Source organism: Panthera onca, chromosome D2 (assembly GCF_046562875.1).
Source record: "Panthera onca isolate mPanOnc1 chromosome D2, mPanOnc1 haplotype 2, whole genome shotgun sequence".
In the NCBI taxonomy this organism is placed as follows: Eukaryota; Metazoa; Chordata; class Mammalia; order Carnivora; family Felidae; genus Panthera; species Panthera onca.
The window spans coordinates 53,246,353-53,260,040 of NC_138349.1; the positions used below are offsets into that span (position 1 = coordinate 53,246,353).

Consider the following 13,688-nt stretch of genomic DNA (forward strand, 5'->3'; position numbering starts at 1 on the left):
TCCTTGATGTAAAAGTATCAGTCACATTTAAGGAGACATTTGGAAAATCTAACCTGCCAGAAAAGCAAAAATGCTCAGAGAAGGTGGAACCCTACCCAAACCTAAGGGATGAACTATGCTTTGTCTAAACCAATTATGGTAATCCCACTCTTTATTGTTAGTATAAAAGACACTGCTAGCTGTCCACCTAAAATGTATTTATCCTTCCTCCTATCAGAACCCAGCTAAACATACTAAATTACCCAAGCTTTCCTGCAGCTAGGATAGCCAAGTGATAAATTCTGCCTTAATGAAACGAAGCTAAGAGATCTAGTAAAGCTTCCATTTTCCTAATGTAAGTCCTTGCCCCTTTCTGATACACAAGAATATAGCTCCAGGGATAGTTCTTGACAGGCATGGGCCAATCAATACTGTCTATCCACCTGCTCGTAGTGTTTGGTTCAGGAATAAGTATTTGACTCAATTTGGCCCAACATGAGAAAGAGTGACTCTCAGGTCTCAGGTGTAGGAGCTACCAAAGACATGCTTTCTTTTTCCTTCAAGGCATGATATGAAAGCAGGAAGCATCTGCAGTCATTTTTATTTCATTAGGAAAAAGTTTGGAGCTCTGGGGAACACCACAGGAGCTTGAATTTGAAGGCAACACCAAGAAGTGAGAGAGAGACAGAGAAATTTGTCTTCAGTGAAATTTTTATTTTGGACTCAATCCTCACCTAAAGCCAGACTGACCTCAGGATTTTTCATTTACCGAATATATTGGTCAGGGTTCTCTTGAGAAACAGAGCAAGTAGGAACCAAAGAGATTTATTATAAGGAATTGGCTCATGCCATTATAGAGGAAGACAAGTCCTAAGATCTGCAGGATGATTGGCAATCTGGAGACCCAGGAGAGGAATGTTTTAGTTCTAGTCTAAGTCTGAAGGCCTGAGAACCAGGAGGGTTGATGGTGTAATTCCTGTCAAAGGGTGACAGGCTCAAGGCCCAGAAAAAAAAAACCTGTTTCACTTTTAGTCCAAAGGCAGGAAACAAGCTAATGTCCCTGTTGGAATTAGTGAGGAAAGAAAGAATTCTCTCTTACTTGGGGGAGGGTCACTCTTTTTGCTTCATTCAGGCCTTCAATTGATTGGATGAGGCCCACTCACATTAGAGGGCAATCTGCTTTACTGAGTCTACCAATTTAAATGTTAGTTTCATCCAAGAACACTCTCACAGAAACACTCTGAATAACATTTGACCAAATATCCAGGCACCCCATGGCCCAGGCTAGTTGACACCAATTTAACCAGCACACTGAGCAAATTAATCCCTCTTGTGGTTTAAAACAGTTTGATTTGGGTTTTCTTTCACTTGCAACCAAAAAGGCTACATTGATATAGGGAATCTACTCTGTGCCAGACTGTGCCAAGTGCACCAAAACAGCAAGACAGACCTTCCAGTCTAGCAACATATGTAGGAAGACCACTGCTTTTTTTAAATTTCTTTAAGTAATCTTTATGCCAAAAATGGGGCTCAAACTCACACAACCCTGAGATCAAGAGTCACACATTCCACCGACTAACCCAGCCAATTGCCTCCAAACCGTTGTGTTTTTTTGTAAAAATGGTATTAAAAGATAACATTCAGATGACCGCCAAGTTGGTTGACATCTTGACTACAACCTCATAAGAGGAGAGACCCTGAACCAGAACTACCTGGATAAGCTACTCCTAAGTCCTTGACCCACAGATATTTATCTGATATAGTAACCATTTTTGTTGTTTCACAGCATTAAGATTTCAGGTATTTTTTTACACAGGAATAGATGTGTACTAGGCCCCTTCCACAAACATATCCACTAATCTGACCTTTATCATCATCATAAGTTAGCTTTACCTGTTCTTGAAATTTATGTAATTGAATTCATACAGGATACACTCATTTGTTCCTGGCTTCTTCCACTCACTGTTATATCTGTGAGATTCACCATATGCTTACATCTAGAAATAGTCTGTTCTTTGTTATTGTTGTATAGTATTTTATTTCATAAATATACCAAAATATATCTTTTCTACTGTTGGTGTAAATTTAATTTTTTCCCACATTTTGACTATATAAATAAAACTTCTATGAACAATCATATATGTCTTTTGGTTGGACACATATATACTCATTTTTCTTGAAAGCCACTTGAAAAACTGTTTTAATGTTTATTTTTGAGAGAGAAAGAAAGCGCCAGCACATGCAAGTGAGGGAGGGGCAGAGAGAGAGGGAGGAACAGAGGATTGGAGCAAGCTCTGTGGTAATAGCCGAGAACCCCATGTGGGGCTCGAACTCAGGAACCATGAGATCATGACCTGAGTCAAAGTTGGATGCTTAACCCACTTAGCTACCCAGGTGCCCCGTGGAAGCCATTTTTAAAATGTAACATTTCTGGGATGCCTGGGTGGCTCAGTCGGTTAAGCATCCAAGAGCCCCATATTGGACTCTGTGCTGACAGCTCAGAGCCTGGAGCCTGCTTCAGATTGTGTGTCTCCCTCTCTCTCTGCCCCTCCCCCACTCACACTCTGTGTGTGTGTGTGTGTGTGTGTGTGTGTGTGTGTGTGTGTGTGTCTCTCTTTCAAAAATAAATAAATGTTTTAAAAAAAATTTTTAAGTAATATTTCTTGCTTCCAACTTTCTTATACTACTGCTTACTCTGATATTTTACTTATTAGCCTCTCCTGCTGTTCTTTTGAAAATGACTGAAAACTCAACCTTATCTTTTAAACATTTCCAAACAATCTTTATTTTTTTTTAAGTTTATTTATTTATTTTGAGAGAGAGAGAAAGAGCACACGTGTGCACACAAGCACAGGAGGGGCAGAAAGAGAGAATCCCAAGCAGGCTCCATGCTATCAGTGCAGAGCCCAACATGGGGCCTAAATCCATGAACCTTGAGATCATGACCTGAGCTGAAACCAAGAGTCAGATGTTCAATCAACTGAGCCATCCAGATGCCCCTCCAAACAACATTTAATTTGTAAATTTTAACTACTTATAATGGCAAAGGAATAATCAGAGGACATTGTTTTCTTAGCTGTGTGGAGAAAGGGTTCCTCCTATCTCCCTCATTCCCATGGGTTTTTGTAATCCATCAAAAAAGAACTTTCAGTCCTCCTAGATTCTTATGTACAGAGAACTTCTTTCAGCAATATTTTTGCAGATCCAAGAATTGCGCTGTGAGTAAAACTACTACATAACAAAATTGATGAATGGCTAATTTTTGCATATGCCAGCAATTCTCAAACTTTTTGGTCTCAGGATCTCCATATACTTTTTTCTTTTTTAGGATCTCTGTATATTTCTTTTTGTTGTTGTTGTTTATTTATTTTTGAGAGACAGAGAGAGATAGAGCACGAGCAGAGGAGGAGCAGAGAGAGAGGGAGACACAGAATCTGAGGCAGGCTTCAGGCTCCAAGCTGTCAGCACAGAGCCCGTCGCGGGGCTCAGACTCACCGACCACGAGATCATGACCTGAGCTGAAGTTGGATGCTTAACCGACTGAGCCTTCCAGGCATCTCTAGGACCTCTGTATATTTCTAAAAATTATTGAGGACTCCAAATATCTTTTGTTTATGTGATTATACTTATCAGTATTTACTGCTTTAAAGAAATTGATAAAACTTTATATATTTATTAATTAATTTTTAAAAATAATGATAAACCCATCATGCATTAACATAAATAACATATTTTAATTGTTTTTATTTGAGAGAGAGAGAGAGCTGCAAGCAGGGTAAAGGGACAGAGGGAGTGGAAGAACCCCAGGCAGGTTCCATACTCAGCATGGAGCCCAATGTGGGACTTGATTCCATGACCCTAGGATCATGACCTGAGCCAAAATCAAGAGTCAGTCACTCAACCAACTAAGCCACCCAAGCACCCCAGAATAATATATTTTTATGAAAAATAATGTGGACCTCCTGAAAGTATCTCAGACACTCAAAGCAGTCCCTGGACTATGCTACGAGAACCACTGGTCTGTGCTGATGCATTCTTTGCCCCTATCATATCACTTTGTATAAACCATCTTTTATTTTGACTTCTCAGCATCACATTCATCTTTATTTGGTGACAAAACCCTTATTTCCTAAAGAGAACCTATTCAAGATGGTTGAGATGAAGTTGACCACACCCCTTTCTCACCCAGTGATATGCATGTGATGCATGATTGCCTAGAGCTTCTTGGGAACTCTCATGCTGAGCTATTAGAAAATTATTTCTCTCCCTCTCTCTCTCTCTCTCCCCCTGTCTCTCTCTTTCTGTCACTCACTCCCTGTCTTCCCTCTCTACCTCCAGGTTGCAAATCATGTTTTAGGAAAGCCTAAAAACAACTTTCTTCCCCATTAAGTGGAGGCAGCCTTCTAAGAAATGAAAAGCCCCAATCCCTGATGACATCATTTGAATTATTGGAGCAAGCCAGGACTGAAAAAATCTCTCCTCCCTCTTCTCAGTTGTGTTAGCCAGTTTGCTAAAGTTCGGTCTTTGTCCCTGACAAGTGAAGGAACACTGCTTAATACACATTGATAACATTTATGCATCAATCACAGCCTTCAACATTTAAATATAACATGAGAATTTCAGACATTGTGGTAGGACAACAGGCAAAACATTTAGGTGGTATGGAGTCTTCCAGATATTTATTTCTAAAATGTGGGTACACCTCAGAATAAACTAAGGGAGCTTTTTCAAAATACAAACTTCTAGACCCTGCCCAAAATACTCTGACTCAGTTGATGGAGCCAAAGAATATGTATTATTAGTAAGGTCCCTTGGTGATTCTGACACAATCAGTACAAGATCTGGCATTTGATAAACACTAATCTAGAAAACTATCGATTCCATCTGTAAGAACAATATACAGTATGGATTTCTATGCTTCTATAAATAAAACTTCTTTGGCTAGTACAGGAATGCCATGATTTTCAGAAATTCACTTAAGAGAAATCCTGGAATTTATAAATTAGGTAAAATATTCACACAAAGCATGGCACCCATGCACTTCCCATCCCCTTTCAGCTAAGACCATTTAAGAGTTCTTTGCTATCTTCTTCAAATTTCTATCTTATCCACATCTTTACCAACTAAGCTGTTAACTGTATGTATTAACATACACACATAATATATAACACTGTACAGTATTTGGCAATTCAGCATTTTGCCAATCAATAACAGACATCATTCAAACGTGCAAAAAGCCACTAATAAGGACAGCAGCTTGAACACCATTAGGCTGGGCACCAAAGCAAAATCTAGGAAACTCAGGCAGAAGTTTCTAATTATTTGATCATTATCAAACTTTAGCTGATCTAAAATGGTAGGGAAGACTTTGAGAGAAAATCTTCAAGTCCCCACCCTCAGAAATGTTTGGAAATGGTATTTGCAAATAAGGATTTTGTATATGATAATTATGAAAGTTTTGTGTTGTATTCCTTCAATAAAATGTATTGCTTTTTTCACACAAAGAGGTATTATCTTACTAAATTTATTTCTAGGTATTCGTAGTATGTTGATAACTGGAACAGCTTTTGAAATTACCCTTTCTAGGAAATTATTTATAATTTAAAGAAAGGCTATTTTTAAATTTACCGTAAGATAAATTCTCTTATTGGCTGTGAATAAGATGTATTTTTGATAGTCTCTTGGGTTTTCCTGTTATGTAATCATATCATCTGAAAAATCAAATTCATGTTGCCACTTTATTTGCAATATTTATTCCTGTATATCTTATTTTCTTATCTTTTTAAAAATTTTATGTTTTTTTAAATTTACATCCGAATTAGTTAGCATATAGTGCAACAATGATTTCAGGAGTATATTCCTTAACGCCCCTTACCCATTTAGCCCATCCCCCCTTCCACACCCCCTCCAGTAACCCTCTGTTTGTTTTCCATATTTATGAGTCTCTTATGTTTTGTCCCCGTCCTTGTTTTTATATGATTTTTGCTTCCCTTCCCTTATGTTCATCTGTTTTGTCTCTTAAATTCCTCATATGAGTGAAGTCATATGCTATTTGTCTATCTCTGACTGGCTAATTTCACTTAGCATAATACCCTCTAGTTCTATCCACATAGGTGCAAATGGCAAGATTTCATTCTTTTTGATTGCCAAGTAATACTTCATTGTATATATACACACCACATCTTCTTCATCCATTCATCCATCGATGGACATTTGGGCTCTTTCCATACTTTGGCTATTGTTGATAGTGCTGCCATAAACATGGGGGTGAAAGTGTCCTTTCGAAACAGCACGCCTGTATCCCTTGGATAAATACCTAGTAGTGCAATTGCTGGGTCGTAAGGTAGTTCTATTTTTAGTTTTTTGAGGAACCTCCATACTGTTTTCCAGAGTGGCTGCACCAGCTTGCATTTCCATCTTATTTTCTTATCTTATTGCATTAGCTACAACCTTCAATATATCAATTTAGTGATGTTGATAGTCATCTCTTTTTTAATGATAATTACCTTAGTATGTCACCACTTAATATCATTTTACTCTTTGTTTGATATACAGTAAAGATTATATTTTAGTCAGAATATAAATTAGTCACCTGAATGATTTCAATGAGGCATGTATCCATTAAGAATGCTTTTAGCTACAAATAATAGAACCCTAAGACTGGCATAAACAAATAGGAAGTTAACTTCCAAGTTTGACCAAGACAGAGTAACAGGGACCAGATTTACCCTCTTACCTAAAAACTAAAGAAAAACCACACAAAACATTTGAAACAATCATTTTCAAACATTAGCCAATAGGCAGTGCATGGTAGTAACACCTGAAAGAAGAGAAACAAGCAGTGGGAGCTTTACAATTGCTCTGGCTCATTGCCAGGGAGGAGGAACCCAGAATCCATAGTGTCCCAGAGTTGGAAAAGTTTTGCTAGGAGTACAGGCAGGTCAGTGTGAATCAAAACTTGAACAGGGATGCCTGGGTGGCTCAGTCGGTTAAGTGGCTGACTCCTCATTTCGTCTCAGGTCATGATCTCATGGTGGTGAATTCAAGCCCTGTGCCCAGCTCTACGCTGACAGTGTGAATCCTGCTTGTGATTCTCTCTCTCTAATCTCTCTACCCCCCCCCCCCACTTGTGCTCTCTCCCTCTCTCAAAATAAATAAACTTTAAAAATATTTTTAAAAGACTTGAACAAAAAAGCCATGTTTTGCATAGATAGTAGAGTATCTGACACAATCCAAGGATAAGATGTGCAGCCCAGCCTCATAAGACACAGAACAAAAGGGATCCAGGAGTAGTCAAGTACAATAGCAGGTATCTTCTCTGTGCCTTCTTCTGGAGCCCCTTGTTCTCCTGGGCATCTGCTTCATTCTCCACCCTCTGTAGTCTGAATTACTTTACTTTTTCATCCATAGTCTGGAAAATAACTGTCCAAACTCTCTTTGTTGTCTCTCCATTTGTCTCACAAGCATTTTCCCTAATAAATTTGTTGCACATTTAATAGCATCTTGATTTGCTTTTCAATGGACCTGAACTAACAGATCAGTATCAATATATTCTGGTTTATTCAGTCTTAAAAATTATAATGTGAAGGGCAATAATAGCCCAGAGCTATCATTGTGTACAGTCATTCCTCCAACGTGAGGTGAAGTTCATGTCTGTGGTCTCTCCTGCAGTCCTCAGCGTTCCTTCCTAAAAAACAAACAAACAAATAAAAAGTTTTACACTACTACCCAAGAATGAGTAACAATTATAGGCATAGGGCAGCCTAGATTCATGGAAGAAAGAACAGTTTCCCCTTCAAGGACACTAAAGATACACCCAATTTACATGATCAAACACATAACTTCCTGATTGAAAACCACTACATTTTATTCAATATTCTCCTAAGAACAAAGGGTGGATACTGTGTACTTGTTTGCATAATTTTAAATCAGTCACGGCTTTTCCAGAACAGAGGGGGGGCCAACTTTCAATATGTATCCAAATCTTCACTTGTTAGCAAGAAGGAACTGCTTATAATTTTTAAGTAATAGTTTTTATTTGGCTTAAAAAAAAAAAGCTCAAGATCCAGTTTCTACCAAGGCAAGCCACTGCATATATTTTATCTCATTTATCCTAAACAGAATAATGTCTTTCATTTATCTCCATTTTAAGAAGAGGAAACTGCATTTCAGAGAAATTAAGAAATTTACCAACGGTTGCTTCACTGACTCTTATAGACAGAAATTAAACCAAGTTCCTTCTGGTTCACAATCTAGTATCTTTTGTTGCTTTTTGAGATGCCACTGAAAATCTAGTTTGCCAAAATCTTTGCTAATGATAATATATGGATCTTTAAGCAAACCTGCTTGTCCTTTGTGTTATTTAAAAACGTGAATGGTCTGTGTACTGCTTGGTCAAAAGTTAAATATACATAAATGTCTGCTATATGTTGCTCAAGTTTCTGACACATAGAAAAAAAAAAAAAAGGACTTTTCTTTTCTCTTCCTCTTTCCCTTCATTAGGGCTGAGCTTTCCACTGGTACCCAGTAAAGGATGGAAGTTGGCATGTCCAGGGTTAGACAAATAAATAAATACAGATTTCTCACTATCAGAGAAAGGAGTTACAACTATGGAAGTTAGGAAGTCCAGAATATATCCTGGAGTGCTGCAAAGGAACTGGAGATATCAGTCTTATGGCCTGATTAGATAGACAAATATAAGCGTGTGTGTGTGTGTGTGTGTGTGTGTGTGTGTGTGTGTGTGTGTGTTCTAGCTCTGTTCACTAAGAGGGTCTAGAAGCAATGGCATTCTGATAACAATGAACCGATTTAGATCTTTTTTTTTCTAGATAACATTATCTGCTAAAAAGAACCAGGTCTCCTTGCCACAATATGACTCTAGGACTAGAGCAAGGAAAATATAAGATGTATGTATTTGGAACATTTTATGACACCAGAAGGTTAAAAACAAATGCTTGAAAAATTATGGGGGCATGTGTATAATACACAGTAACCAGCTTGAGGTGGCTTCCGCTGGTAAGTCTGGGACAAATTGAGTATCAAAATAAATAATAATAACAGATTGTAACCCTGTGAGTAAAAGACAAATCCTAAGTTCATACTGACATTAATTAATTGATTAATTAATTGGAGAGAAAGGAAAGCTCTATCCTACCTAATCTAGAATGAATGACAAGATTAGAAAACTCCCATTTCATAATCATCAGAATAATAATTTATTCAAGCTAGAATCATTAACTGATGGTAAACTGGTAAAAATTTGCTAAGAAACAAGATAGTCAAATGATCTCAAAGAGTCTTGCTACAAAATAATAATTTATTATGTTATAATAGAGAACTTGGCAGACATAATCTTAACTAAGTAATAAAAGTTGACATTATCATTAATGGAACAAATTGACATCATGTGCCTCCTCGTATGATTCCTGGAGACTAGCACAGCATCACTTCTGTAAGATTCCTGCCAAAATGCATAAATTATAAAGAAACATCAGACAACTCCCCATAATTGAGAAACATTCTCAAAAGCAATTGGTTTGGGCTCTCCAAAACTATCAAGATCATGAAAGATCATTAAACATTGAGAAACTGTTCCAGACTGAAGAAGACTAAAGAGACACAACTAAACGCAATATATGATTGTAAACTGAATCCTGAACCTAAAAGGGACATTATTGAGACCATAAGATTTGAGTAGGGTATATAGATTGGATATTATTGGATCAACATTAATTTCCTGATTTTGATTGTTATACTGAATCCTTGCACTCAAGAAATACAAATTAGAATATTAAAGGTAATGGGGCATTGTGTCTACAACTTACTCTCAAATAATTGAGAAATAAGTAGAGGATCAAGATGGAAGGTATACGGAAGCTCTGTGTACTACTTTGCAACTTTTTTTGTAGATTTGAAATTATTGCCAAATAAAGTTTTAAAAATTAAAAACAAAGGGCACCTGGGTGGCTCAGTTGGTTAAGCGTCCGACTCTTGATTTCAGCTCAGGTCATGACCTGAAGGTTCATGAGTTCAAGCCCCACATCAGGCTCTGTGGTGATGGTGCAGAGTCTGCTTGGGATTCTCTCTCTCTCTCTCTCTCTCTCTCTCTCTGCCCCTCCCTGCTCTCTCTCTCTCTCTCTCTCTCTCTCTCTCAAAATAAATAGATAAACTTAAAAAAATTAAAAATGAAAAACAATAGGGACACCTGGGTGACTCAGTTGGTTAAGCACCCAACTCTTGATTCCGGCTCGGGTCATGACCTCAAGGTTCGTGAGTTCAGGCCCCACATCAGGCTCCGTGGTGACAGTGCAGAGCCTGCTTGGGATTCTCTCTCTCTCTCTCTCTGCACCCCCCCCCTCCACTTGCACGCATGCTTCGAAAGAAAGAAAGAAAGAAAGAAAGAAAGAAAGAAAGAAAAACAGACAATGGCATTTTCTTCCCCCAAATAACTCTAAGAATAGCAAAGCCCATCAACACCTCCAAAAGATTGGAGGAATAGAAAACAAAATGTTTCATTTCAATTATTTATGGCTGCATAATAAAACCACTCCAAAATTCAGTGGCTTTATTGCATTATCTGTCATGATTCTGTGGATTGATTGGCCTCAGTTGGGAGTTCTGCTCCTTGTGATGGCAGATGAAGCTGCAGTCATTTGGGTGTCCCCTAGGCTGAACATCCAAGATGGCACACTCACATGTTTGGAACTTTGCTGAGGTTGGTTAGAAGAGGGAGAGGGCTGAAATAGGCCACTGAGATGGCTGGGGCCTCTTTGCCCATGCAGTCTCAGGGTCTCTCCCTTTCTACCTGGTCTCTAAGTCACTTCTCCATATGATCTCTGTGGGATGACCTGATCAGAGGCCGGTGAAAGAATTCCCCCAATGCAGAACAAAAGAGAGAGAAGTTTATTGACTATACCACAAGGGAGCAATGGGCAGGACAGCAAAGGAGAGATGCCTGCCAGGAGGCAGCAGGTGGGGGGTGGGGAAGCTGTATTTAAGGGGGAAGGTGAGAAGGTATGGGAATTTTCCTTTTTTGGAACCTATGTCCAGGTATAAGTAACTCATTGGTCAGCTAGGCCTTATGGATATTGTGAGGTGGGTGGCCTAATGGGCCTGTTTGTATTCATTAGGGAGTCTCTGTGGGCCCTTCTACCATACTCAGGTTTCCATTTTTCAAGTTAGTTGACTAAAAGTGGCAAGCGCCCTTCAAATACATGCTTTTATATGGACATGAGTATTCATTTCTCTTGGGTTGATATCTGGTCCATGAATATTTAAATATATTTTATAATATATTAATTCTATATATTTATTAATTTTGTATAATTAATTATATTTAATTACATTTCTACATTTAATTAATTTTATGTATTCTATAATATATCTGATTCATTGATATTTTTATGAGAAAGCTAAAGGTTATTTTCCAGTTATTAAACTTTATCTTTCTAATCCCCAGTTAACAGTAAATAATAGTTAATTTGGAAGAAGATGATTAGAGAAGTTGATGGGACCTTTACTTTAAGGGTAAAGGAATTTGCAATCCCTGTCAAAATATCACCAGCATTCTTCAGAGAGCTAGAACAAACAATCCTAAAATTTGTATGGAACCCCAAAAGACCCCCAAATAGTCAAAGAAATCTTGAAAAAGAAAACCAAATATGGAAGCATCACAATTCTGGACTTCAAGATGTATTACAAAGCTGTAATCATCTAGACAGTATGGTACTGGCACAAAAACAGACACATAGATCAATGGAACAGAATAGAAAACCCTGAAATGGACCTACAAACATAATGGCCAACTAATCTTTGACAAAGCAGGAAAGAATATCCAATGAAACAAAGACAGTCTCTTCAGCAAATGCTGTTGGGAAAACTGGACAGAGACATGCAGAAAAATGAACCTGGACCACTTTCTCACACCATGCACAAAAATAAACTCAAAATGGGGCGCCTGGGTGGCTCAGTGGGTTAAGCGGCCAACTTCAGCTCAGGTCATGATCTCTCGGTCCGTGAGTTTGAGCCCCGCGTTGGGCTCTGTGCTGACACCTCAGAGCCTGGAGCCTGTTTCAGATTCTGTGTCTCCCTCTCTCTGATCCTCCCCTGTTCATGCTCTGTCTCTCCCTGTCTCAAAAATAAATAAAACGTTTAAAAAAATTTTTTTAAATAAAAAAAAACTCAAAATGGATGAAAGACCTAAACATAAGACAGGAAGCCATCAAAATCCTCAAGGAGAAAGCAGACAAAAACCTCTTTGACCTCGGCCTAAGTAACTTCTTACTCAACACATCCCTGGAGGCAAGGGAAATAAAAGCAAAAATGAACTATTGGGACCTCAACAAAATAAAAATCTTCTGCAGAGTGAAGGAAACAATCAGTAAAACTAAAAGCCAACTGACGGAATGGGAGAAGATATTTGCAAACAACATATCAGATAAAGGGTTAGTATCCAAAATCTATGAGGAACTTAGCAAACACAACACCCAAAAAACAATCCAGTGAAGAAATGGGCAAAAGACATGAATAGACACCTCTCCAAAGAAGACATCCAGATGGCCAACCAACACATGAAAAAATGCTCAACATCACTCATTATCAGGGAAATACAAATCAAAACCACAATGAGATACCACCTCACACATGTCAGAATGGCTAACATTAACAACTAAGGCAACAACAGATGTTGGTGAGGATGCGGAAAAAGAGGAACCCTTTTGCGCTGCTTGTGGGAATGCAAACTGGTGCAGCCACTCTGGAAAACAGTATGGAGGTTCCTCAAAAAACTAAAAATAGAACTACCTTACGACCCAGCAATTGCACTACTAGGTATTTATACAAGGGATACAGGCGTGCTGTTTCGAAGGGACACATGCACCCCCATGTTTATGGCAGCACTATCCACAATAGCCAAAGTATGGAAAGAGCCCAAATGTCCACCAATGGATGAATGGATAAAGAAGATGTGGTGTGTATATACAATGGAGTATTACTCAGCAATCAAAAAGAATGAAATCTTGCCATTTGCAACTACGTGGATGGAACTGGAGGGTGTTATACTAAGTGAAATTAATGAGTCAGAGAAAGACAAAAATCATATGACTTCACTCATATGAGGACTTTAAGAGATGAAACAGATGAACATAAGGGAAGGGAAGCAAAAATAATACAAAACAAGAAGGGGGACAAAATATGAGACTCTTAAACATGGAGAATAAACTGAGGGTTGCTGGAGGGGTTGTGGGAGGGGAGATGGGCTAAATGGGTAAGGGACATTAAGGAATCTACTCCTGAAATCATTGTTGCACTATATGCTAACTAACTTGGATGTAAATTAATTAATTAAATAAATAAATACGAAAATAAGTAAATAAATAAATATTAACTTAAATTTAAAAAATAAAATAAATAAAAAACTATTTTAGAAATAAAAAAAGGGTAAATGAATTTGATTTTTCTGTTTGTTTTTGAGAGAGAGAGAGCGAGCAAGAGAGAGCACTTGTGTGCACCAGTGGGGGAGAGTGGCAGAGGGAAAAGGAAAATCTTCAACAAGCTCCACACTGAGCATGTAACACATGATCCCACAATCCTGGGATCATGACCTGAGCCCAAATCAAGTCAGATGCTCGGGACACCTAGGTGGCTCAGTCGGTTGGGAGTCCTACTTTAGCTCGGTCATGATCTCGCAGTCTGTGAGTTCGAGCCCCGTG

At 38.3% G+C, this 13,688-nt stretch overlaps 1 long non-coding RNA gene across 1 annotated transcript in view; it reads left to right on the plus strand.

The window, feature by feature from the left end:
* LOC132685648 (uncharacterized) overlaps positions 1 to 13,294 on the plus strand; it is a 65,846-nt gene extending 52,552 nt beyond the window's left edge. Inside the window, exon 4 of the long non-coding RNA XR_009613238.2 lies at positions 11,438 to 13,294. This is a non-coding gene — a long non-coding RNA (uncharacterized LOC132685648). The remainder of the gene's footprint in view (positions 1 to 11,437) is intronic.
* The last annotated feature ends 394 nt before the right edge of the window (positions 13,295 to 13,688 follow it).